The sequence below is a fragment of the Lepisma saccharinum genome, chromosome 22, assembly GCF_977018435.1.
Source record: "Lepisma saccharinum chromosome 22, izLepSacc3.1, whole genome shotgun sequence".
Taxonomy (NCBI): Eukaryota; Metazoa; Arthropoda; class Insecta; order Zygentoma; family Lepismatidae; genus Lepisma; species Lepisma saccharinum.
In genome coordinates, this window is record NC_139250.1 from 18,327,949 (window position 1) to 18,354,117 (window position 26,169).

The window sequence follows — 26,169 nt, forward strand, 5'->3', positions numbered from 1 at the left end:
TCTTCAAGACAGTCACGACAGCAGCGCCAGAAGGAACGATTTTGTGGCACACGTACGGGATTCCCTTCTGGTTTCTCTTCAAGACAGTCACGACAGCAGCGCCAGAAGGAAGGATTTTGTGGCACACGTACGGGATTCCCTTCTGGTTTCTCTTCAAGACAGTCACGACAGCAGCACCAGAAGGAACGATTTTGTGGCACACGTACGGGATTCCCTTCTGGTTTCTCTTCAAGACAGTCACGACAGCAGCGCCAGAAGGAATGATTTTGTGGCACACGTACGGGATTCCCTTCTGGTTTCTCTTCAAGACAGTCACGACAGCAGCGCCAGAAGGAACGATTTTGTGGCACACGTACGGGATTCCCTTCTGGTTTCTCTTCAAGACAGTCACGACAGCAGCGCCAGAAGGAATGATTTTGTGGCACGCGTACGGGATTCCCTTCTGGTTTCTCTTCAAGACAGTCACGACAGCAGCGCCACAAGGAACGATTTTGTGGCACACATATGGGATTCCCTTCTGGTTTCTCTTCAAGACAGTCACGACAGCAGCGCCAGAAGGAATGATTTTGTGGCACACGTACGGGATTCCCTTCTGGTTTCTCTTCAAGACAGTCACGACAGCAGCGCCAGAAGGAACGATTTTGTGGCACACATATGGGATTCGCTTCTGGTTTCTCTTCAAGACAGTCACGACAGCAGCGCCAGAAGGAATGATTTTGTGGCACACGTACGGGATTCCCTTCTGGTTTCTCTTCAAGACAGTCACGACAGCAGCGCCAGAAGGAATGATTTTGTGGCACACGTACGGGATTCCCTTCTGGTTTCTCTTCAAGACAGTCACGACAGCAGCGCCAGAAGGAACGATTTTGTGGCACACGTACGGCATTCCCTTCTGGTTTCTCTTCAAGACAGTCACGACAGCAGCGCCAGAAGGAACGATTTTGTGGCACACGTACGGGATTCCCTTCTGGTTTCTCTTCAAGACAGTCACGACAGCAGCGCCAGAAGGAATGATTTTGTGGCACACGTACGGGATTCCCTTCTGGTTTCTCTTCAAGACAGTCACGACAGCAGCGCCAGAAGGAACGATTTTGTGGCACACGTACGGGATTCCCTTCTGGTTTCTCTTCAAGACAGTCACGACAGCAGCGCCAGAAGGAATGATTTTGTGGCACACGTACGGGATTCCCTTCTGGTTTCTCTTCAAGACAGTCACGACAGCAGCGCCACAAGGAACGATTTTGTGGCACACGTACGGGATTCCCTTCTGGTTTCTCTTCAAGACAGTCAGGACATCAGCGCCAGAAGGAATGATTTTGTGGCACACGTACGGGATTCCCTTCTGGTTTCTCTTCAAGACAGTCACGACAGCAGCGCCAGAAGGAATGATTTTGTGGCACACGTACGGGATTCCCTTCTGGTTTCTCTTCAAGACAGTCACGACAGCAGCGCCAGAAGGAACGATTTTGTGGCACACGTACGGGATTCCCTTCTGGTTTCTCTTCAAGACAGTCACGACAGCAGCGCCAGAAGGAATGATTTTGTGGCACACGTACGGGATTCCCTTCTGGTTTCTCTTCAAGACAGTCACGACAGCAGCGCCACAAGGAACGATTTTGTGGCACACGTACGGGATTCCCTTCTGGTTTCTCTTCAAGACAGTCAGGACATCAGCGCCAGAAGGAATGATTTTGTGGCACACGTACGGGATTCCCTTCTGGTTTCTCTTCAAGACAGTCACGACAGCAGCGCCAGAAGGAACGATTTTGTGGCACACATATGGGATTCGCTTCTGGTTTCTCTTCAAGACAGTCACGACAGCAGCGCCACAAGGAACGATTTTGTGGCACACATACGGGATTCCATTCTAGTTTCTCTTCAAGACAGTCACGACAGCAGCGCCACAAGGAACGATTTTGTGGCACACGTACGGGATTCCCTTCTGGTTTCTCTTCAAGACAGTCAGGACATCAGCGCCAGAAGGAATGATTTTGTGGCACACGTACGGGATTCCCTTCTGGTTTCTCTTCAAGACAGTCACGACAGCAGCGCCAGAAGGAACGATTTTGTGGCACACGTACGGGATTCCCTTCTGGTTTCTCTTCAAGACAGTCAGGACATCAGCGCCAGAAGGAATGATTTTGTGGCACACGTACGGGATTCCCTTCTGGTTTCTCTTCAAGACAGTCAGGACATCAGCGCCAGAAGGAATGATTTTGTGGCACACGTACGGGATTCCCTTCTGGTTTCTCTTCAAGACAGTCACGACAGCAGCGCCAGAAGGAACGATTTTGTGGCACACGTACGGGATTCCCTTCTGGTTTCTCTTCAAGACAGTCAGGACATCAGCGCCAGAAGGAATGATTTTGTGGCACACGTACGGGATTCCCTTCTGGTTTCTCTTCAAGACAGTCAGGACATCAGCGCCAGAAGGAATGATTTTGTGGCACACGTACGGGATTCCCTTCTGGTTTCTCTTCAAGACAGTTACGGTTAATGTTACAACACCAACACTGCATTCATTCTATGTATTTCGTGGAGTGTCTTATATTATTAAAAATGTAAATTTGTACATATTTAACTCCATATTTTCGGGGGAAATAACTAAATATGTATTTACATATTTAGCATATTTTTACTACATAATTCCGTTCTCTGATAATAATAATAACAATGACAGTGTGCCTCTCCGATGGCGTAGTAGTAACGTCGTCGCCTTGTAATCAAGGGGTCCCAGGTTCGATACCTGGTGGCGGCACATAGTGGTTCGGATTCCACTTTAAACTGTAGGTCCAGTCACGATTAGCCTTACTGTGCATAAAGTGGACTTAAGACAAACTCAATCAATAATGAAAGTGATATTAAACGAAGTGAAATGATGACGAAATACAGTGGAACCTCGATTGTACGTTTTACACGAGACGAGGCACTCTGAATAGCTTAAAATGCAGCAAAACGTATAATCTGGGAAAATGATGTAACATTTTGGTAATGTGACTATTTTGATTTGGTTGGTTATATTTTACTTCACATTTCCGCCACGAAGTAAAATAGACTACTACCGGTACATAATGTGGCTAATAGCGACGATTAGGATGAGTGATGATATGATGAAATTGATGCTCAAAAGAACACCCGTGCCGGGATTGGAACCCGGGATATCTGTGGTAGTAGCACTCTGTGCTAACCAATCCGCCACGGAGGTCCGCGGATCCGCCATATGCCTTCAGGGTGGCCCACATAAAGCTGTACCCAAATGTTACCATCTATATTTTGGGTATATTTTTTGGGGCAACCCTATATATGATGTGACTTCAAATATTGACCTAATGTCTGGGGGCCCGCAATTACAAAAGCTATCGAAAAAGAGGCCCGTGGTAAATTAAAATTTAAGAACCAGCGGCGGCCTCCATAAGTTGCTTAAGGGTATTACGTGTCTCTCTATAACCCCTCCACCGCTCTGAGCAATCTAGAGACAAGATTAATATAATCATTTTATTAATCAATGACCCATTAATTGAAAAAAAAGTTGAACGTCCAAGGATAATTAGCGCCTAAAGGAAAATGAAAGTTACCATCTCAATTCTTTTGTCAAATTTCCATCCCAGTAAATCCTAAGGACATTTGAAAACAGCGAAAAATTACATTGATTGTGAACCCTCGTTTTGGACGAAACCATGAAATTGCTAATTAAGCTCTCTTCTCCACTCCCTCTCGCCAAGAGGACAGAAACAAAAAGGGAGGAAATGGGAGGGGAGGTTGTTTCTTTAATACAGTCTTCCTTAGGATTCTGTATCATTTTCATTCTTTCCTCTAGAAATCACGTGCAATTTTTTCCTCTTCCTTGTGTTTTTCTTCACGATCCTATCCGTTTATTTACAACCAGAAGAACACTTATTTTTAATCTGTTGCTTTCTAAACAATTAAATATTATCTTTCTTCTCAGTCTTTCGAATGTCTAATACTTTCTTCTATTGCGTGTGTTACGTTACTCATGGACAGTTAATCTACCCCTTGAACACAAACTTTAATGTTGTAATCCCAAAATTTTCAGAGTGTATACGTTCTGGAACACACACTTCAGTGTGTCCCAAAATTTTCAGAGTGTATACGTTCAGGAACACAGACTTCAGTGTTAGTCCCAAAATTTTCAGAGGGAATACGTTCAGGAACGCAGACTTCAGTGTTAGTCCCAAAATTTTCAGAGTGTATACGTTCAGGAACACAGACTTCAGTGTTAGTCCCAAAATTTTCAGAGGGTATACGTTCAGGAACGCAGACTTCAGTGTTAGTCCCAAAATTTTCAGAGGGAATACGTTCAGGAACGCAGACTTCAGTGTTAGTCCCAACATTTTCAGAGTGTATACGTTCAGGAACGCAGACTTCAGTGTTAGTCCCAAAATTTTCAGAGGATATACGTTCAGGAACGCAGACTTCAGTGTTAGTCCCAAAATTTTCAGAGTGTATACGTTGAGGAACACACACTTCAGTGTTAGTCCCAAACTTTTCAGAGGGTATACGTTCAGGAACGCAGACTTCAGTGTTAGTCCCAAAATTTTCAGAGTGTATACGTTGAGGAACACACACTTCAGTGTTAGTCCCAAAATTTTTAGAGGGTATACGTTCAGGACCGCAGACTTCAGTGTTAGTCCCAAAATTTTCAGAGGGAATACGTTCAGGAACGCAGACTTCAGTGTTAGTCCCAAACTTTTCAGAGGGTATACGTTGAGGAACACACACTTCAGTGTTAGTCCCAAAATTTTCAGAGTGTATACGTTGAGGAACACACACTTCAGTGTTAGTCCCAAAATTTTTAGAGGGTATACGTTCAGGACCGCAGACTTCAGTGTTAGTCCCAAAATTTTCAGAGGGTATACGTTCAGGAACGCACACTTCAGTGTTAGTCCCAAAATTTACAGAGTGTATACGTTGAGGAACACACACTTCAGTGTTAGTCCCAAAATTTTCAGAGTGTATACGTTCAGGAACGCAGACTTCAGTGTTAGTCCCAAAATTTTCAGAGTGTATACGTTGAGGAACACACACTTCAGTGTTAGTCCCAAAATTTTCAGAGTGTATACGTTGAGGAACACACACTTCAGTGTTAGTCCCAAAATTTTCAGAGTGTATACGTTGAGGAACACACACTTCAGTGTTAGTCCCAAAATGTTCAGATGGTATACGGCAAATTTCATGTAATGTTCTTGAACGAGACTGAGTAGGTCCTAGGTCCTTAGAGGCCTATCAGCTTGTTTCGTTGCCTGTCAGTTGATCCAGAACCAAGTGGTGACGCGAAGACGCCCATCTAGGCAAAGTGCAACACGTTATTGCACATTTCGGTAGGCGGGCCTACTTTAAATGCCTGTTCCGCGTCTGACGCAGGCCTTTGATCGGAATCTTTCAAAGCAACCGCCTTTCTTTTGAGTTTAATTTGTGCAGTGCTTAATGTGTAGAATCGCCTTTACACTTGTTTATTGTACAACTGGTTTTGCACTTGGCAGAAATGCTGATTGGTCGAGTATATATATTTACAATAGTGAGTGTAGTCAAACTCACCCTGCTTTAATGAGCGGTCAGATATTGGATTGCCGTTCACGCCAATTAACTCAAACAAAAAGCAAATACACCGCACTCTGCGTTAATGCGAAAAGCTTCATTATTCATAAGCGCAGTCATTATGCGTTGAAAGGCGCCTAATACATGTTTTAGGAGCTTCTAAACCATTGAGTGATTTAAATGGACGAATGATGTGTGTGGTTTGTTGCTGACGCGCTTTTATCACTCACGTCGTGTTGTCACCGTTGATCCATCTGATTTTGAGGAGGAAATGGTCGCTAAAATTGAATTATGCAGGCAAAACGAAAGATGGACAGCATGAAAATGTGAAATACAATGTTCACTCGAGAAAAAAGTTAGAAGCAAAAATGTTGCGATAAATTGAATAAGGTACAAAAATACACAAACTGGAGATGATCTGTGTCCCAAATGGGGATGGGCATATCGTTGTAAATCCTGCATTTGATACCAGATCTCTAATCCCGCATCCGCTACCCACAAAATCTCTAATCCAGCATCCACAAAATCTCTAATCCAGCATCCACAAAATCTCTAATCCAGCATCCACAAAAATCTCGAATCCCCCATCCACAAAAATCTCGAATCCCCCATCCACAAAAATCTCGAATCCCCCATCCACAAAAATCTCGAATCCCCCATCCACAAAAATCTCGAATCCCCCATCCACAAAAATCTCGAATCCCACATCCACAAAAATCTCGAATCCCACATCCACAAAAATCTCGAATCCCACATCCACAAAAATCTCGAATCCCACATCCACAAAAATCTCGAATCCCACATCCACAAAATCCCGAATCCCACATCCACAAAATCCCGAATCCCACATCCACAAAATCTCTAATCCCACATCCACAAAATCTCTAATCCCACATCCACAAAATCTCTAATCCCACATCCACAAAATCTCTGATCCCACATCCACAAAATCTCTGATCCCACATCCACAAAATCTCTGATCCCACATCCACAAAATCTCTAATCCCACATCCACAAAATCTCTAACCCCACATCCCTTATCCCAAAATCTTGATTAGCCATTCTGTGCATAAAGTTCACTTAAAATCAAACTCAATCAATCAAAACATGGTACGTGGAATGTTATCCCTTTTTCAGTCAACTTTTCATTTGTACTTCACAGAAAAAATCCACTAAAACTGCTCTAATTGGTTTGCGTACCTAAGTGTTGGTGACATCCGGTTGATACTTTCTCCAGAGCACTTTTATCCAGCATGAGATAGATGGGAAAAGCGGAGGACCTTTCTCTACTCGAAGGAAAGCATCGCCAAAATACCCAAGTCCCTTCCTTGCGAGACGCAGCAGTCGAACATCAGCACTTCGCCCTGGAAAATGAGGGGTCAGTAGTCTCCAGAAAGGGGTCGTCAACGGAGGCCCATTTAGCTGAAAAGCTTCTCCAGGAGATGGAGAAATTCCAGCGCTGGAGGGAAGACCTTACACCAAGCGAAATGACCGTCTCCGATACAAGCTCCGCTGAGAAAATTAGATCTCGACGTCTTTGATGAGGAGCACAGTACAGCCGGCCCTGAAATGTCCAATCTTCTGGAAACAGGAACATGACATAAAATCAGGAAGATAAAGAAGTCATTGAACCTCGTTCTGTTCTGAAGAAGGAAATTTGTCTTACAAGTTCACAGAACAGAGACCATGAAAATGTTACAGAAATTGACGCGAAACTTTACTGTCTAGAGCTACTAATGATATAACTGTGACGACTTCTCGTGGAAAATCACGTGAAACAATATCGTCTAGAAAATTTGCCATGGAAATTCATTTTGTATATTCTCAATGATATCACTGTTTTCAACACCACAGGAAAAAATTCCATTTCACAGAACTGAATTCCAAAATGGGTCTGACAAATGCCATGTACATAACTGAGAGAAGGTGGAGGTTGTTCAGACCTTGCCATTTGTTTATGACCCAACCTGTCAGTTTTCTACTTGCTGACACCATATGATTAAGATGCACCTTAAAGCTAAGTTTCGTGTCAAGAGAAACTCCAAGATCCTTAACATCTTCTACAAGACTAAGATTCACATTGTGTATGTTATAATTGCAGCAGGAGTGCTGTCTCTTGCGTGAGAAGGTCATTGCAACTGACTTAGACAAGTTGATAGAGAATTGATTATCATCTAACCACTTCTTAATTGCATTTATGTCCGTTTGTAGTTTATAATGGTCATTTACATCATTAATAACTGCATACAGCTTAAATTCATCAGCATAAAAAAGACACTTCGAATGCTTTAGAACATCTTCTATATCATTTAGAAATAAAATAAACAAAAGGGGACCCAGGGGAGACCCTTGAGGTACGCCTTTGTTCATAAAACCAGGTTTGGAAAGAGCATTTTGAAACCTGACTTTAAATAATGTGTGCCTAAGATAATTACTAAACCAGTTACAATAAATCGGTGCACAACCATAGTTGCTAAGTTTAGCAACCAATGCTTTATGGTTCACAGAATCAAAAGCCTTAGACAGATCTAGATAGATAGCATGTAATTGGTGTCTATTGCTAAAGGCCTGAGAGATGTCCGTTAAGAATACTGAATGATTTGTACTTATTGATCTCCCAGCCATAAATCCATGTTAGTTGATACTAATCTTATTCTTAAAATTAAAATAGAGTGATTTGAAAACAACTTATTCAAACAACTTACTAAAAATATTAATAATTGAAATAGGTGTAAAATTAGATATCTCAGTGTTTCCTCTCGCTTTTGGGATACGAATAATCGTTACTTCTTTCCACATTTTAGGGTATGTACCACTTGATAGAGACCTGTTGAAGATGCTGCACAAAACAGGAGCAAGTAAATTACTGCAACCCTTGAAAATATAATTAGGGATGCGTTGAATGCCGGAATCACTTCTGGGTTTAAGTTTACGAAAAGCATCTAAGATTTCCTTTTCATCAATAACTGGAGGAAATATTGGCATAGTAGACCACTCTTTATTTGCATAATTACCATTTGAAGGAAGAGAAAAAATCTTTTTGAACATTTCACATAATGTATCAGCTATATTTTGTTTTCCAGTTAAAATACCGTTAACAGGATCCAGGATACAAGAAACACTGGAAGTTGAAGATTTCACTTTTTTTAAAATGAGTTTTTGTCATGTATAAAACAAAATTTTAAATCATTGTAATAATTAAATTTTGCTTTTCTTATATTCTTCTTTACTGATTTCCTAATAGACACAAATTTCAGAAACCAAGAAATGTTTTTTTTTGTCTCAAAATATTTATAATAATATATATTTTTAGCAATATTTTAATTTCAGTGGTGAGCCAAGGGGATGTGAATTTTTGATTGACAGACTTTCTAGTTGGCACATTATAATTAATGACCTGCACAACAGATAAATGCAAAAGTTCTACTAATGAATCTAAATCTAGGCTGGTATCTATGAAGGATACCTTATTTTCAAGATCTTTATAAAGTTGAAGAAAATTACATTGCTTAAAATCATATCTAAAAAACTGGCCTGATTCTGATGATTTATCAGAACTTGTGTGAGGGACATGAAAAGGTAGATTCGCTAAAAACGGAGGATGATATATATCAACCTTGGACACAGGAGGAATTGAATAATTAAGTTCAATATTTACAATATCAGTGATGAAGAGATCCAGTGTAGAAAATGGATTGTTTGAATTGTAAGGCTTACAGAACTGTTTACATTCAAGAAAGTCACACAACTCTAAAATTTTCATATCATTTAAAGATGGCTTAACCTGTGGGATACCCCTTCCAACAAACTTCCAGTTGACATGAGTGTTAAAATCACCAAGTATAATTACCTTTTCTTTTCTACCTATAAACTTCTCAATGATAATATCAAAATAGTCATTGAACAATTGCGTATCTGAACCAGGAGCGATATAGTTCAGGCCTATGAGTATAGGAATGCCATTACCTATCGTTTCCCTGATCCACAAACACTCTACACTGTCAAATTTAATATCTACTCATTCATATTTAAGGTTCAAGTTGATAAGAAAAGCACAGCCACCACCCTTAACTTTTAACCTATATTTTCTTAAGACTGCATAATCATCCAATAAATTATCAAAATAAGTTTGATTATCTTTCATCCAGGTTTCAGTAAAAGCATAAATGTCATAATTATCAACTACGATGTTCTGTTCTGGGGTAAGATGTTTTGTATTGACCTCTTAAGTTCTGGTCATATAAGCTTAAATACGTATTGGAAGATGAAGTATCCATCCATTTAGCTTTATAACTTTATAAATATAGCAATACTATTCCTTAAACTCAAATACATTAATACAAGGTAACCAAAAAAGTTCTTGCCGTTTTTGACGTCCCATTAATCATGCGCTCACAGAGGGGAAACGAAATGACGCACGTGCCTGCCAAGCGATCGGGAGTTAGTATGACCATCGACTGTCAGTAATACAGGCACGTTGCGCACACACAGCAGTCACAGCTCGTCCAGTGTGGAAGAGAAATGAAGGTATCTGTATGACTTAAAGTGGGTCTGTCCGCTGCCGCATCAAGTCGCTGCATTTTCGAGGCATTAGGGGAGAATGCCGTGATCGAACGCACTGCCAGGCATTGGTTCCAGAAATTCCGTTCGGGAGATGTGAGCCTTTCGGATGAACCTCGCAGTGGACGACCACATGTGTTGGATGACGAGGCCCTGAAAGCAGCCATCGAGGAGGACAGTGGTCTAACGTGTGATGAACTTGCAGAAAGGTTCCATGTTTCCGCTGAAACAGTCAGACTGCACCTGCATGGGATAGGGAAGTCATACAAGTTAAGCAAGTGGGTACCCCACATGTTGTCGGCAGCCAACAAGGAACAACGAGTGACAGCCTGTTCGTCCTTGCTCACTCGGCTCCTGAACACACCCATATTTGATCGCTTTCTCGCTGGTGACGAAAAGTGGGTCCTCTATGACACTCCCAAGCGTACCAGCAAATGAATTCTGATGCTTACATTTTAAAATTCGAAAACTCTAATACTGTGCACAAAGTGGACCTAAAACACCAAATCAATCAATCAATCAATCGAAAACTCTAGCATAATTCCCTTACAGTAGCATTCGGGGTGAAAATAAACTTTCTTTAAGTTCCCTAGCAACGTCCGTTTCCATGGTGAACAACAAGCACAGCAAGCTCTAAGGAATTGCATGTCATTATACCCCCTAAACATTTAGTTGAAACAAGCACGATGCAGATATTTACGCATTGAGTATAACAATATATACGTAATTGTATCTGGGCTGAAACTCCTTATTATGTAGATGTCACCCTTGTTTCAGGCACCTTTTCAAAACCAGGAGTTGATTCATCTGTGTGTTACTTATCTGTGAGAAATATAATGTAGCTGGACAATTAAGAATTGAAGGAAACAATGTGTGCAAAAGAAATGCCCGTGGCAACGGTTGCTAAGGACGTGAGAAAAGGGCATTTTCACCCTTAAGGAAGGGCCGATTGAGAGATTTTTTAATTTTCTCGGCCTTTTGGGACGATTTCATGGGGGGTCGTAATCGGGCGTTTTTCGCGTCCGGGGCTTCCTTCATGGAGAACATTTATGTCAGTGAGTCAGTGAGTGAGTGGTGGGATTGGGGCTTTATATATATTGGATTGGACTCGCGTACTTTCGACGTGGCATTTGGCCACGTCTTGTACGCTCGCATGCGTGACCTTCGGCCACGTTGTGCTCGCAATCACGTTATAGATGGGGTTCCTCAATGACCTTAATGACTTTGAAAATGTCTGCATGTTATATTGGATGATGGGGAACATGTGTACAAGTTCACTAATTTGTAAAGTTTAGAAAGTAACTTTATGTGTGTTTGGGCTCTCATAAAGTACAAATATTCAAAATATTATTGTATATTTTCTTAATAATGAACTGAGTAAGTAATAACCGTTTCAAGATAAGTAGTTGGATGTTTTGCATAAACGAATTGAATAGCGACTAAATTGAAAATTCAATATTTACATATTTTGTTATTTTCACATTTTTGAACGTAATTGGATAATAACTGTTTTCCGTCATTCCCCTCAAATCCCTACCTTGCCTCTGTAATAAATGCTGATGCTCGTATTTTGAAAATCGAAAAGTCTAGCATAATTCCATTACAGTAGCTTCCGGGGTGAAAATAAACTTTCTTTAAGTTCCCTAGCAACGTCCGTTTCCATGGACAACAACAGGCACGGCAAGCTCTAAGGAATTGCATGTCATTATACCCCCTAAACATTTAGTTAAAACAAGCACGATGTAGATATTTACGCATTGAGTATAACGTAATTGTATCTGGGCTGAAACTCCTTATTATGTAGATGTCACCCTTGCTTCAGGCACCTTTTCAAAACCATGAGTTCATTCATCTGTGCGCTATTGATCTGTGAGAAATATAATGTATCTCGACAATTAAGAATTGAAGGAAACAATGTGTGCAAAAGAAATGCCCGTGGCAACGGTTGCTAAGGACGTGAGAAAAGGGCATTTTCACCCTTAAGGAAGGGCCGATTGACAGATTTTTTTAATTTTCTCGGCCTTTTGGGACGATTTCATGGGGGGTCGTAATCGGGCGTTTTTCGCCTCCGGGGCTTCCTTCATTGAGAACATTTATGTCAGTGAGTGAGTGGTGGGATTGGGGCTATATATATATTGGACATTTAGTTGAAACAAGCACTATGCAGATATTTACACATTGAGTTTACCAATATATATACGTAATTGTATCTGGGCTGAAACTCCTTATTATGTAGATGTCACCCTTGTTTCAGGCACCTTTTCAAAGCCAGGAGTTGATTCATCTGTGTGCTATTGATCTGTGAGAAATATAATGTATCTCGACAATTAAGAATTGAAGGAAACAATGTGTGCGAAAGAAATGCCCGTGGCAACGGTTGCTAAGGACGTGAGAAAAGGGCATTTTCACCCTTAAGGAAGGGCAAAGTAAGCGATTTCTTAATTTTCTCGGCCTTTCGGGACGATTTCATGGGGGGTCGTAATCGGGCGTTTTTCGCGTCCGGGGCTTCCTTCATGGAGAACATTTATGTCAGTGAGTCAGTGAGTGAGTGGTGGGATTGGGGCTTTATATATATTAACACACGAATGAAAGTCAGATTACGTGGACAGACTGAAAGCGTGAAATGACCTTGGAGGGATTTACCATGATAAATCAATCAGGTTGGCTATTGTTGTTAGACAAACCAGCTGTCACTCTGCATCACTACCTTATCTGTTTTTGAAAACATGTTTTTCAGTTTCATGTGTTCGTAATTAGGACATGAAATTATTTCTCACGTTTATATGCTCGCAATTAGGACGATTTTGGCGTCGTTCGCAATTAGGACACAACGCATCAATTTATCAATAATCTTCGTTGTCGCGATGTTTGGAAATAACGGGAATGCACTTTGCGTAAGCTTCAATGCGTTTACAACTCGTAGACCTAAAGGACAGTTTTAAGTCCGTAAGATTTAGAGCTTATCATCTGACTGCAATCTTCATCAATATTCTAATCTAAAGACAATTACGAGCAAAGGAAAAGTGCTGCCATCTCTTTGCAACGAAATGAACTACGTACAATCCAACAGACTACGATAGGTAGTCACTTTACATACGATTTAAAAGTATGGGCAGTAACTGTTTTTGGTTGGTTCTCTGGCTTAGGCACGGGTATTCATTCCTTTGTGTCTCTTCATCAGTTTTATCGATTTCATCTTCATCTTCATGATTAGCCTAAAGAGGCGTAACATGCCATGAAACGTACTTCTTGTGGATTTATCGTAATAATAAGCACCGATTATGTCCTCTTTATAATTAAAAGTTAAAAAAATGACCGTATTTAAAATATAGTCCGTTTTGGTAACTGCTAAATTGAGAAATATTATAGATCAGGGAAGGTGCCAACTGCTGAGCGGGATAAACCCACAGAAAGTTTCATTGATGATGTCATCTACAAATATGTTGTAGGAAGCCTACACTCTGTTTCGGCTATCTCTGGAGAAAGGCTGCGCATAGCAGTAGAGAAGGGGAGGAAATCGAGTAGGCAAAGCGAAGCAGTACACGCTGCTGCAAAGGCTAGTAACAGCGGTCACTTCCCCCTTCACGCAATCCCGTTCCCTCTCATGTGTTCATTGATAGAGCCGTCTTGCGTCACTACTTGCACAGAGACTTCTCTATGTTCGCTTGCTCCAGATGCTATAATAGTATTTTATTGATTCTCATTATTAAAAAGATAATGAATTAAACCTAAATTCACTTAATTTAATTACATATCAGACGTAAGGGGTTGTAATGGATAATAAACCTTTCGAGCAAGGCCTCATCTCCAGGAAACTATAAACTCGCGACAAGCCACGGCACCTAGCGACCTGTTGAGTAGGATGAGTCAAGGCAAAATGGATTTATAATAAACCTTTTCCTGCTCCCACAAAAATAGGCAATAATTAGGCTGGACAGTTAATGAACTAACCGATCTCTAACTAAGCACTGGTAATGATCAGGCTGGAAAGTTCATATGAACTAACCGATCACTGATCCTACGTTGTAATTGTAATAGCTTTTCAACTTCATTAATCTTTACATACAATCACATATGTTGTACTTGTCGATCATTTCTATATCTCGCCTTTATCCATCTCCATTGTTTATCTCAGTTCATAAATTTATGTAAGCACAATTAATTTCAGTTCGTCAAACACTTTCATTAAATTCGCGTGCGCCTTGTTACCATAATCTGCAATCCTAATATTTCTACCGCGTGCTGCCATCTATGATTCGTTTGATGCCGCCCTCCGGAGAAAAGCTGCTGGCAACACTGTACCCATATATTAGAGCCTGTCTGAACCAACCAATCAAGCCTACGATAATAAACAAACCAAACGAAATCTTGATCTGAAAGATACATGCTTGTTTCGTGCATGTTTGTACCTACCTCCCCTATTGCGTGTAGACCCGTCCTCTCGAGCTAGTCTCGTATTCCGTGGCATTACAATACGTGTCAAGGTTTGTTGATCCAAGCTAGGAAGTTACGCGACAAGAACCATAGTTTAATTGTAGTCAAGCAACGAGAGTCGAATTGTCCTCTTCGATTTCTCGAAATCTTTCCGTATCGATTGTCTAATGATCGAGGTGGAGTAAAGAGAATAATATCCTTCCACTGGAGGAAGATGCTGGGAATACGGCTTTAAAGTTCAAAATTGTGAGGGGAAATCGTTTTAATTAAATCTTAATTCCAGCTGTCACTTAAGGGATTCCCGGAGTTAAAACCGGATGAAAAATGGAAGATCTCGTTTCTGTAAGTGATCCTCTCGTAATCTCGCTGGGAACTAAGCAGAATGGATCTGCATAGACTTTTTCGTAACGTAATTTCTCTCATTTATCCTGAGTTTTAAGCGAGTCATTAGTCAAATTTGTCCTCTTGGATTCAGACTATTATTTTCTGTTGCGTATTGCTATTCTTTCTCGGGAAGGGGGCCCCTTCCCCTCCCAAGACGTGCATATGAAGATGTATTAACAGTTCATTGCAGGTCATTCAATAATATCAAAGGGTAACAGTATGGTATAGTGAAAACACATTTCACTCGTTTATTTCCTAATTATTTACATTTGTACTTACCTGTTATGCATAGCGGAACATTTTTGAACGTGGGATTTTGCTTTTTTCACTGAAAAAAGCGTAATTTTTCACATTACAAGTATTTATTGTTCGTTGCTAATTCGCTTTCGTTGCACACAATATGGCGGGCAAATCTTGACTCATGTTGTCTATCGTCAGCTGATATGCAGTGTTTTCAAACGTATTAACCGAAAAATGCCGCACAAACTATTCACAGAAGGTTTTTAAGCGAAAATTGATCCACAAACCATTCACGGAAGGTTAGGTTAGGTTCAGTTAGGTTAGGCAAACAGAAAATTAAATTTGAAAAAAAAACGCTCGCACGTCATCTTGTAAAACTACCGCGTGGTTGCAACACTAACAGGGGGTTACATAATCGAACGCACGGAACATTTGATTCACGTAGTCGACCGTAATGGTGGCAAGAGCTATCTTGCATCGGAGATACATTTATGTCGAGAAATACATGATTTACCGGCCGAATAAATTGAACGAAGGGAGAAAACACTTCCACGAGCTTCCAAAAGTCTACAGAAACTCAGTTCCGTAAGTAGTTTCTCCTGTGAATTTGAAGAAATGTGTTTTCACTATACCATACGAGGGTCACTATTTATATTTTGAGCCTTGGCAACACTGATTGAAGTTAGGCGCGATTTGACGTTTGCACGGAATCGTCTGGCATTATTGACCATCACGTAGTTCAAATGTTTTGTCAATAGCTTCATTTCTGTTGTTCATGTTGCCTTGGAGATTGCGCGACAACAATAACATGGAATTAACTCGTGAACATTTTCGTGCGATGATTTTTTACGATTTTCGACGTGGATTATCAAGACAAGAGTGCATCGATCAACTTACTTCCACATTTGGCGATGAAGCCCCATCCTTTGCCACTGCGAAACGCTCGTATAACGAATTTAATCGTGGCCGCCATTCGCTCACCGACGAGATTCGCGAAGGTCGTCCAAAATCAGTTGTTGTTCAAGAAAACATTGATGCTGTGCAAAACCTAATACTGCAAGATCGTCATGTGACATACTGTGAGATTGAGGCAACCATAGGCATCAGTTCCACCAGCATATATAAAATATTACATGATCATTTAGCTGTGAGAAAGGTATGTTCTCGTTGGATCCCACACAATTTGACAAAAACTCAAAAAGACGCTCGCGTCAATTGGTGCAAACAAATGCTCAATAAATACAATCGTGGTGCTTCAAAAGACGTATATAAGATTGTAACAGGTGACGAATCGTGGATATATGCATATGAGCCGGAACGTAAACAGCAGTCGACTGTGTGGGTGTTTCAAGATGAACCCAATCCAACAAAAGTTGTTCGCGCTCGAAGCACATCGAAACAAATGGTCGCCTGTTTTTTCGGGAAAACTGGTCATGTGGCAACTGTACCTTTAGAGGAACGTAGAACGGTCAACTCTGAATGGTACACAACAATTTGTTTGCCAGAGGTCTTCGGTCAAATATTTAAAACAAACAAACATCTCGTCTAACAACCGACTTTATGAACAGTCAAAAAATCGAATTGATGGGTCATCCGCCGTACAGTCCTGATTTGGCACCCAATGACTTCTTCTTGTTCCCGAATGTCAAGAATAAATTGCGTGGACAACGATTTTCGTCGGCGGAAGACGCCGTTGATGCATTCAAAAACCATATTATGGAGGTGTCTCAAGAAGATTGGAAAAACTGCTTTGACAAATGGTTCGAACGAATGAAAAAGTGTATTTACCATAAAGGAGAATACTTCGAAAAACAATAAAGCAGTTTTCAATGCCAAATTCCTGTTTTTTCATTGTTAGACTCAAAATATAAATAGTGACCCTCGTACTCTTACTATGTCAAAGATGCATGCTTTCCCATTGAGTGTGACTCTATACATATATATCGTACTATGTAAACATATTTTGGTATTCTAATACTGAATTTCAGTTATCTACTTTCGCCCTTCTTCCGTCTTATTTGGCGAGTTCTTGATTACTTGTGTTTCTCTCCCCCATTTCATCTCCTCCGCTTGGACCCCAGTGGGTACCCAGTAACCTGTTATCAAGTGCAGCCTTGCCTCATCCTTCGCTTCGCCCTCTGTTAGCAATTTTTCACATGATTGCATGTGTTTTTCTCAATGCCGCTTCCACCGCATGTGATTCTCTGTTTGCTCGTGAACTTTCATGTTCTCAACTGTACGGATTCTGTAGTAAAGACGATGTCTATTCTGATCCTAATCTTTTATCGGTCTGGTGTCGAAAAGTCTCTTTCTCGGTCTGGTCTGGAAGGGTTTTCTATCTCTGGTCTCGATGGGTCTGGTCTGGAAGAGCATGCTCACGGTTTCGTCTCGAAGGATTTTCTCTCGGTCTGGACTCGAAGGAACATCTCTTGGTGTGGTCTAGAAGGGTCTACTCTCGGTCTCATTTAGAAGGGTCTGCATTCGTTCTTATCTGGAAGGGGTGCCTTCCCGAAGGTGCAGTGGCAGGGTCGTCGTCTTGTAATCAAGAGGTCCCGAGTTCGATACACGGTGGAGGCACATAGTGCGTTGGATCCCACTTTAAACTGTATGTCTAGTCCCGATTAGTCTTACTGTGATCAAAGTGGAATTAAAAACACCAACTCAATTAATTATCTGGAAGGGTCTGGACTGTTTCTTCTCGCGAAGGGTTTGAACTCTTTCTCGAATGGCTGGACTCTTTCTTATCTCGAAGGGCTGGACTCTTTCTTATCTCATCTCGAAGGGCTGCACTCTTTCTTATCTCGAAGGGCTGCACTGTTTCTCATCTCATCTCGAAGGGCCGCATTCTTTCTTATCTCATCTCGAAGGGCCGCACTCTTTCTTATCTCATCTCGAAGGGCTGCACTGTTTCTTATCTCATCTCGAAGGGCTGAACTCTTTCTTATCTCATCTCGAAGGGCTGAACTCTTTCTTATTTCATCTCGAAGGGCTGCACTGTTTCTTATCTCATCTCGAAGGGCTGCACTGTTTCTTATCTCATCTCGAAGGGCTGCACTCTTTCTTATTTCATCTCGAAGGGCTGAACTCTTTCTTATCTCATCTCGAAGGGCCGCACTCTTTCTCATCTCATCTCGAAGGGCTGGACTCTTTCTCATCTCGAAGGGTCTGGACTGTTTCTCATCTCATCTCGAAGGGCCGCACTCTTTCTCATCTCATCTCGAAGGGCCGCAATATTTCTTATCTCATCTCGAAGGGCCGCAATATTTCTTATCTCATCTCGAAGGGCCGCAATATTTCTTATCTCATCTCGAAGGGCCGCAATATTTCTTATCTCATCTCGAAGGGCCGCACTCTTTCTTATCTCATCTCGAAGGGCTGGACTGTTTCTCCTCTCCATCAGTCGCCGTTCTCGTGTCGTGTTTTGCAAGATAGGCTGTGTACCTTTCCTACATTTAATCTCCGAGAGCGCATCAGTTATTTTCGAAGACTGTGTACAATGCTTTAGTAAATATTACTAACAAGCACATTGACGATCCAAGCTTTAAAACTTAACGAAGGTCTGTCTAGTAACGATCCTTCCCTTCTCCTGCGGAACGATATCACGCTCAACATTTCAACAGACCACGTAGTAGATCCGGGAACAATCATCCGCTAGAAAACAATCCCTGAAACAACTCGGAAAACGTCAACCTCAAGGAAAGAAGTTATTCTGATCAAATTGGATTTATTTCCGGAGAAACGCAGATAACTTCGTCAGGATCTATTAGCGCAAATGGAGTTCCAGATATTTTTACCCCCAGAAGCACTCGCAGGAAATATATATCAGCAGAGAAGGAAACTGAAAATAAAGAGATTACGTGATTTCTCTTCCGCTAGTACTGAGGAAATTATATGTTCTGGAAATACAATTACGTTGAAAGCCGAGATATGGAATCAGTGATGCTAAGACCGTTGGACTTTAGTAGGATGCCGTTCCAAAATTATCATTCACATTCTAAACCACATTCTAGGTATTTGTATGCTGTAATTAATGGCTTTGGAATATACAAGGTCCGCCCATAAAGAAACCGAACTGTCAAAAAAAAAAGAACCTGATAGACGCATGATAAGAGGAAGAAGAAGAATTTGTATTCTATAGCATGTTATTGATTAGTTGTTATAGTGACTGTGTGTAAGATGTACGTGAATGGCTTCCAGGCAATAAAGTTATATTGTTTAATTTGAACCTACGTGTTTGTATGTGTTGTGCATGTATAGATTAGAACACACACACAACAAAACAAGGCTTACATCTATGGCGCAGTCGTACAGGATATTCTTGGTGATTCTTCGTAAGAACAAGTATGGATGAAGACGTCACGAAGAGTACGCGACGATCATCATTCCAGCATAGGTTTATGCAAGGAGAAATTGTGTCGGCTTGATCAATTTCTACGGTAAGAACCAAGATTACACGGTTTGTGTATTATTTACAATAATTGTACAAGGCAAATTCAAATCAGTGTGATACGGATTGTGTTTACGATATCGTGATATTTAGTTGACCACAATTATGAATATGTTCGGTTTGAATTTATTCTCTGAGTTCCGGCCAGATTCGGAAGAAATAGAAGATTATTTAACGAGGTTTGAACAGTCTTGTTTGGCTCATGATGTTAATGAAGCCAGGAAGGTACCCATACTGATCGCAGTTATAGGACCTGAAACATTCAAAGTGCTGAAGACTATCCTAGCACCTAAACCAGTCGAACGGCAATCGTATTCGACCCTCAGGGATAATCTACTTAAACATTATGTCCAGAAAATAAACAAATATGTGGAACGTTTTAAGTTCAGGCAATGTACGCAGGAAAGTGGTGAGAATGCAACACGATTTATGGTACGTGTTAAGGAACAAGCACTAAAATGTAGTTTTGACCAGTACTTACAGGAAGCCATTGTAGAGCAAATAATTGTAGGCGTTCGGTCTGACACCATTAGAAAGAAATTACTATCTGAACCTACATTGACTCCAGCAAAATGTCAAGATATTGTGCTTCAAATGGAATTAATTGAACGGGAAACACAAACGTTCGCACATCGTGAAAAGGAATGTAGTTCTAATGTAGTTGCATTTGCTGGGACACAGAAATTTAAACCATGTTTCCAGTCCTCACAAGCAAGCAAAAAGAACTTTGTTACTCCTCGGGATAAAAGTAATAAAAGCACTGAAGAATGTGATAGATGCTCCAGAAGGCATGATCTTGGACATTGTCCAGCAAAATATTCGATATGTTCATTTTGCAAAAAGAAAGGTCATTGGCATGTAAAATGCAAGTTTAGGAAAAAGAACCATAAACTTACGAGTGAGACAATTACCTCGGATCAAACTTTTAAGTCTAATGTTAAACCTTTAGACGCTATTGTTGGTGAACAAAGCATACATAATGAATTTCATGGTTTGTCTTTATTGCACGTTGAAGTTAATGATTCTCATCCGCCAGAACATAATACTTGCACTATTTCATCAAGCACAGACATTTCACAAGTGGAAGATGCAACACTCACTCGTTCAAAAGCAAGGAGTGTTAGTTTCAAGCCAAGAGCACAAGCTATAGATGGCACTAATGTTCTTGTGTCAGCAGAACCGTGCGTAGTTGATTTGTGTATTGATAAGCGAATTGTACAATGTGAACTAGATACTGGATCTACGGTTACTCTGTTTAATAACAAGTCTTTCAAACAATTGTTTCCACATAGGCGAACACAATTTACTTCACTAACGTTACGAGGTGTGAATAATAATACGTTGAAGTTGAAAGGTCAAGCTTTCATTGATTTATCATTGAATGATGTATTGTATAAATTACCGGTGATATTGTGTGAAGAAGATCTCCGTTATCCGTTGATTGGACGTTCATGGCTCGACAGTATTCATCCAGGTTGGAGGAACTTGTTAGCACAATGTAACACATTGTTCACAAATACGGGGTCCGAACAAAATGATGACGCAGATATTAATACTAAAATACCGGAAAGTGAAGGTTTGAGAGTACAGCTGGAGAAGAAACTTGACCAAAAAGAAAAGGAGAAGAAAGAAGAGCATCTGAGGCAGTTGGCTCAGAAGGCGAGAGAAGAGAGAGCTGGAATTCGAACACAGGCAATGGGAGATAAGGATGATGAATCAAGGGAAAGTGACCAACTGCGATACAAGAGACATAAATATATGACTGAACGGGAAAGGCGAGTGGATCGCCCACCATTTCTTGGATCACGGTGGGGCCGAGTACAGAGGAAGAGACTTGACAAAACTTATCTTGCATATCTTCCGAATGATCCAGTCTGGGTGCAGACCCCGAAGGTAAATTCGCCCAAGCATGTACCAGGGATGGTATTGTCTAGAGTTGGCAACAGCCTGATATATAAAGTGCAGTTGTTCGACGGATCGACACGAACGGTACACGTCAGGTGGCTACGAAAACGTGAGTGTGAACCAAACCCCTCATCAACAGATCTACCTGATCCAAACCATGAATCGATACCAGAAGGACAGCCGGAGGATGCAGAGGGAATAGATAACCAAAACCAACCATATACAGACGCTGGGCACACACCAATCAGAAGATCGAATAGACTTAGGAGACCTCCTGATAGATACGGTGAGACCAGCACTTAAAACAAAAAAGAGACTCCAGGAGGAGATGATAGGCGCATGATAAGAGGAAGAAGAAGAATTTGTATTCTATAGCATGTTATTGATTGGTTGTTATAGTAACTGTGTGTAAGATGTACGTGAATGGCTTCCAGGCAATAAAGTTATATTGTTTAATTTGAACCTACGTGTTTGTATGTCTTGTGCATGTATAGATAAGAAATCACACACACAAAAAAAAGGCTTACAGAACCAAACCAAATAAAAAGGTACCGTATTCTGGCAACACTGCAAGGAGCTAAATCTAAACTTCCCGTCAGTGCATGTTTCAACCTGTTACAGGCAGTCGGTATCGGGGCAAGCGTGCGTCAGATGCAGGTCGTGTGCAGGCGGCGTACAAAATACACGCACCAAGATCGAACAACGTTACAGCATAAAGTTTTGTTACAAATTGGGTAAATCGTTTACCGAAACGTTACAGATGATACGGGCAGTGTATGGTGATGCAGCATTATGAAAAAGACAGAGTGCGCAGTGGAAAGGACAGTTCTCGCCCGTAAAGAAAAAAACACGGATGTCGAAATCGAAGACAAAGGTGCTGCTGATCGCATTTTTTTGATTCCCAAGGATTGATCCACCATGAATTTGTCCCTGAAAACCAAACAATCAGTGGTATTATATGGAAGTGCTTGGTCGACTCAGAAACAGGATGAAGCGGGTTAGGAAGGACCTCTATGATTCTGGCCAATGGTTTCTGTTACACGATAATGCTCATCCTCATACCGCATTGTCTGTACAACAATACCTTGCTAAGCATTCAGTGACAGTGATCAATCACCCTCCATATTCTCCGGACTTATCGCCTGCTGATTTTTCCTTTATCCCAAGCTTAAGATGGCTATGAAAGGGCGATTATTTGACGACGTCGCGGACATTAAATTAAATGTTACTCGTATTTTGTGAACACTTACTGTCAATGACTATCAACAGTGTTTCCAAGACCTGTACAAACGCTGGTGATTATTTTGAAGGTGCTAAAGTCATTTGAAGGTACTTACTTGTTTTCTTTCCTAAAAATGAAAGTTCGTTTTTTTTATGGGCAAACCTTATAGATTGTAGATGGCGTTGGCGTAATGGTAACGTCGTCGCCTTGTATTCAAGAGGTCCCGGGTTCGATTACGCGTGGAGGCACATGACACAGTGGTTCGCATCCCACTCTGAACTGAAGGTATGGTCATGGTTAGCCTATCTGTGCGAAAAGTGGACTTAAAACACGAAATCAACCAACATATGTTGTATTGAGCATTTGAATCTCGGACCTCCGTGGCGTAGTGGTTACTATGGCGTGTTGCAACGAGAGAATTCATGGGTTAGAATCCCGGCCAGGGCATGGGTAGGTTTTTATTTAGAATCCCTTCATCAATTTCATCATATCGTCACTCATCCTTATCGTCGCGATTAGCCAAAATTGGCAGAAATGCGACGTAAAATGACCTCAATCAATCAACATACAAATCACGCGAAATAATATCCATCGAAGGGAAACTTATTTTGTTACTAGAAAAGGTTACATTTTCCATGCACGCTAAAGCCACTGTGTAGTAAGGCGCCACACATTGTCTATCGATCATACTGGAGGTGATGTGATCACCACCATGCTCTGGTCGTTTTTGTTTCACGTTTTAGATGTGTTGTGGATCATGCAACGCTTCGGTTTGTTATACTGTAGTACAAGTATAAATTTTGGAAATGTTTTGTACTCTGTATCATGTAAAAAACTATTACAGTAAGTGGTTATTAATATTTAGCACTTTTTGTTGTAATTTTTTGTCCACATTTGTCAGTATGTAATCTATCTATCTTCTATATTCTTCTATATATATATACAGGGTGTTTCTAAAGGTCGTTTACAACGCTTGGGAGGTGATTCCTCACACGAAAACAAGCAAAAAGTCTAAGTTCCATTTTTACGACTGAGGCTTCGTTTCCGAGATAGGAGCCTCGCAAAAGGTGACAAAGTGAACGTCACACCTAACTGGGACGAATACTATCACAGATAGAGGCGGTTCCAAGGGAATCAATAAGGAATCGTATGTGCTCAGTCCGGAAGTCACTATGAAAAGTTCACTGCACGCATGCGCAATGGAGTCCTCAAAGGAATTGGGGATTTCCAGCAACAACAATGCATGGAAAAGGTATGTAACGCAGCAAGAAGGACCGTGACAATGAGAAATGCGTTCAAGACAACACATCCGACCTCAAACATCAAAACATGACCACCGAACACAAAATCCGAAAAGTTGAGCACGGTTGCATACCCCAGTTACACGCGAGGAATGAACGAATCATGTCATGTGGCATACGAGAGACAGGAGGAGGGAAAGAAAAACACAATATCAGATGATTGCGACAACGTGTATTTTTACACGCGACAACTGCGTAATATCCCCCCCCACACACACACACACAACAAACAACAAATGCTACAATATCTTACGCACAGACAGTCCGTGTCACTGTACACCAACTGAAGATGTCACTTTCACCACACAAAGGGGGTGGGGAGCAATACCAAAAGTGTTCTCACTGGTATTTGCCGAGGGCAATAATCACAGACGGTTTTCAAAATGTCTGCCGTTTACTTCTACGCAGAGATGACAGCGACGAATCAAGGATTGTCGAGTACGAGCAAACAAGCCAGGTGTATCTGCTACCGTCGCGGCGGCGACGTTGATGCGAGCAACGAGGTCCTCAGCTGATGTGACAGGTGTGTGGTATACGAGGGTTTTCATTTCTCCCCAGAAGAAAAAATCGAGAGGGTTGAGATCTGGCGACCTCGGTGGCCAAGGCACAGGCTCATCCCTACCAATGAACCTATTGCGAAACACGTCATGCAGGAAATGTCGTACATTACGATCGAAATGAGCTGGTGCACCATCGGTGTTGGTACCCACATTTCTTGCCGCAGTGCCAAAGGTACGGTCTCCAACAGTTCAGGCAGAACCCTCACTAAGAAATGCATGATACGTGCGACCATTCAGGCGAACAGGGAGAATGTATGGTCCAATTAAATGATCATGTACTATCCCGCACCACACATTCACTGAAAACCTGTGCTGGTGATGGGCCACAAAAAGTGCATGTGGGTTGTCAAAGTCCCATACATGACTGTTTCTACTATTGAAGACATCCATCCTGGTGAAAATGGCTTCATCTGTCCACAATACGTTTGCCCCGAAGTGAGGGTTTGTGTCCAGCTGATGCAACAACCATTGGCAAAACTCCATACGAGGGCGAAAGTCACGAGGTAACAGTTCTTGTACTTTCTGCAGTTTAAAAGGGTGCATTCCTTCATCTGACAATACTCGCCAAACATTCACATGAGACGTGTTTCGTGCCCGAGCGAGCACTCGCGTACTGGTGCCAGGATGTTCTGCGACCGCTGTTAACACATCTTCTGCAAACTGATGTGTGCGTACACTTCGGGGTCTTCCAACTTCTTGTCGCGGTGGTAACACTGACCCTGTTTCACGCAGTCGACTGTCCACTACCTGAAAGAAGGTGTGAGACGGTAAACGTCTATGTGGAAAGCGTTCTCCATAAAGACGCCTTGCCTCACGGCTATTACCACGTGCCTCCCCATACATGAGATGCATGTCTGCTAGCTGCTGGGTCGTATACGCAGCCATCTGTGTAATAGGGAGCTGGAACTGCAAAGTATTGTTTTTGTTTAACACTGGCACACTGCACAAATTGGCCGTATCACCGTACGAACACCACAGACCAATTGTTGCGATACTTGACTTGCCCACTCCACCACGTCAACTTCTTTCAATGCAACATACTAGTACTCTTCAATGCGTATGACAACCTAGAGCGAACTGCTGATCATATCCCAGCACCTGCAACACGATTGGGACGACTGCCGGAGAGAACCAACCCTTCGAGCTCCTCTCGCGGGAACAGCAGTCATGAAGGTCAAACGTAGACTACGAGAGCCAGACTTGCCTGTGCAGCGCTTCCAAAACTGGTCTCTTTTACGTCACAATGATCGCGTGCGAACACTTTTGGTATTGCTCCCCACCCCCTTTGTGTGGTGAAAGTGACATCTTCAGTTGGTGTACAGTGACACGGACTGTCTGTGCGTAAGATATTGTAGCATTTGTTGTTTGTTGTGTGTGTGTGTGGGGGGGATATTACGTAGTTGTCGCGTGTAAAAATACACGTTGTCGCAATCATCTGATATTGTGTTTTTCTTTCCCTCCTCCTGTCTCTCGTATGCCACATGACATGATTCGTTCATTCCTCGCGTGTAACTGGGGTATGCAACCGTGCTCAACTTTTCGGATTTTGTGTTCGGTGGT

At 41.6% G+C, this 26,169-nt stretch overlaps 1 protein-coding gene across 2 annotated transcripts in view; it reads right to left on the reverse strand.

Moving 5' to 3' along the window:
* Ac76E (adenylate cyclase type 2 Ac76E) overlaps window positions 1–26,169 on the reverse strand; it is a 943,073-nt gene that overhangs the window by 506,427 nt on the left and 410,477 nt on the right. The gene's annotated exons all lie outside the window — the stretch shown is intronic.